The sequence below is a fragment of the Cannabis sativa genome, chromosome 6, assembly GCF_029168945.1.
Source record: "Cannabis sativa cultivar Pink pepper isolate KNU-18-1 chromosome 6, ASM2916894v1, whole genome shotgun sequence".
NCBI classification, from domain to species: domain Eukaryota; kingdom Viridiplantae; phylum Streptophyta; class Magnoliopsida; order Rosales; family Cannabaceae; genus Cannabis; species Cannabis sativa.
The window spans coordinates 16,620,852-16,623,075 of record NC_083606.1 but is presented as its reverse complement, the minus strand read 5'-3'; the positions used below and the strand labels follow the sequence as shown (position 1 = coordinate 16,623,075).

The 2,224-nt window shown below is 42.3% G+C and overlaps 1 non-coding gene across 1 annotated transcript; it reads right to left on the bottom strand.

Annotated features, from left to right (window-relative positions):
* Positions 1-321: 321 nt before the first annotated feature.
* On the bottom strand, positions 322-428 carry LOC133039541 (small nucleolar RNA R71). The gene has a single exon (XR_009688681.1). It is a non-coding gene; the product is annotated as a small nucleolar RNA R71 (small nucleolar RNA).
* Between the last annotated feature and the right edge of the window lie 1,796 nt (positions 429-2,224).

Below are 2,224 nucleotides of genomic sequence, written 5' to 3'. Positions count from 1 at the left end.
ACGACCACACCTTCATGCATAATGTATCCCATGAATATGCCCCACTTCGATTTCAAACCTGGCATGATTCAACTTTTACCAACCTTTCATGGTATGGAAAATGAGAGTCCATATGTGCATATTCAGGCCTTCGAAGAGGTGGTGGCCACATTCAACAACCAAGCTGACATCATTAACTTGGTGAGATTGAAGTTCTTTCCTTTCTCACTCAAGGATAAAGCCAAAAGCTGGTTGTATTCCTTAAGGCCAAGGTCTATTGGGACATGGGATGAAATGACAAAAGTATTTTTCTCTAAATTTTTTCCACCCCATAAGACCAGCAGCCTTAAGAGGCAAATCTCTACCTTCACCCAAAAGGACCATGAAACGTTTCATCAGGTCTGGGAGAGGTTTAAAGATTTGATGGGCCAGTGCCCACATCATGGATACGAAAGTTGGCGTCTTGTCAGCTATTTCTATGACGGTCTCACAGCCGACAAAAGACAATTCGTACAAATGATGTGCAATGGCGACTTCCTACAGAAAGATCCCGAAGAAGCTTTGGAATATCTTGAAGAAATTTCTGAAAAATCATACACATGGAGTGCGCCAAGTCCTACAGACAAGCCACGAACAGCCGGAGTCTACCAATTGAAGGAGGAGGACAGTGTGAAAGCTCAACTTGAAGCTTTGAAAAAACAATTTGAGGCTTTCAAAACTCAAGAAGGTAAAGCACTCCAGATGGCTGCAAAAGTGGAAAAGCAAGAACCATGCTTCATTTGTGGAGGGACTGATCATCAACCACAAGAGTGCCCTAGTCTTAGTATGTTAAGGGGAGGAGATGAGGAACAGTGAATGCCTTAGGGGATTACAAGAAGCCTTATAATGCCTACTCCAACACATACAATCCTGGATGGCGTAACCATCCCAATTTCAGTTGGAAGGATACAAGTCAAAATCAAGCATTTGGGAGCCAATGGAGGCCTGATCAACAAAAGAATTCTCTTGAGAGTTCCATGAAAATTCTCGCAGAATCCCAACTAGAGTTCAAGACTTATTTCACTCAGGTGATAGAGGAATTGAAGGACATAAAGATTCAAATAACAAAGTTAAATGATTCTTCAGTCATTCAAGAGCGTGGTAAGCTTCCCGCTCAGCCTCTAATCACTCCCAAAGGGCAACATATGGCACAAACCTCCGCTCCTTCAGAGTCTAATCTCAAAGGGGTTAATGCTATTACTACCCCGAAGTGGTCAAAGTACGGTATCACCATTACCTAAGACCACTAGTGTACCAATGCCCGCTCCAGATGCTGATGTGCCACAGAACCTTCCAGTAAAGGTGCCCTTTCCTCAGGCTTTGAAATCCACTGGGAAGGTACTGGAAAGTCATAGTGAAATCCTTGACTTTTTGACACAAGTTAAGGTTAACTTGCCATTACTTCATGTAATCAAGCAAGTACCGGCTTATGCCAAAGTTATCAAGGATCTATGCATTATCAAAAGGAAGCACCATGTCAAGAAAACTGCATTCTTGGTAGAACAAGCTAGTGCGGTGATCGACTGCAAGACACCGCTTAAATACAAAGATCCTGGTTGTCCCACCATTTCATGTCAAATAGGGGAACAGGAATTTGGCCAAGCCCTCCTGGACTTAGGTGCAAGTGTAAATCTCATGCCTTATTCCATATACTTGCAACTAGGCCTAGGAGAACTTAAGCCCACATCTGTGGTGCTACAATTGGCCGATCGATCAGTTAAGAAACCTCGGGGAATAGTTGAAGATGTCTTGATTCAAATTGATAAATTCTATTACCCTGTGGATTTTCTCATCTTGGACACTCAATCTGAAGTCAACTTAGAGTCCAAAATTCCCATCATTCTCGGATGACCATTCCTCGCAACAGCAAATGCACTCATCAATTGTAGGAATGGTCTCATGAAAATCTCTTTTGGGAACATGACTCTAGAGGTGAATGTTTTCAACATTGGTAAACAACCACCTGATAACGATGAGTGTTTCCAATCATTTCTGATCGATACACTTATTTCAGAAGAGGTAGAAGCACAATACACTTCCACTCATCTCAATGACCTCTTTGAAATTTCTGAGATTTCTGAGTCGGGTAATACTGAAATCAACCCTGAAGTCATCAATCAATTACCGACCAAAAGAACCATGTTTTGGAATCCAATCTTCGAGGGACTTCCTCAAGATAGGGAAACACCAAAACCATCCACTGTAC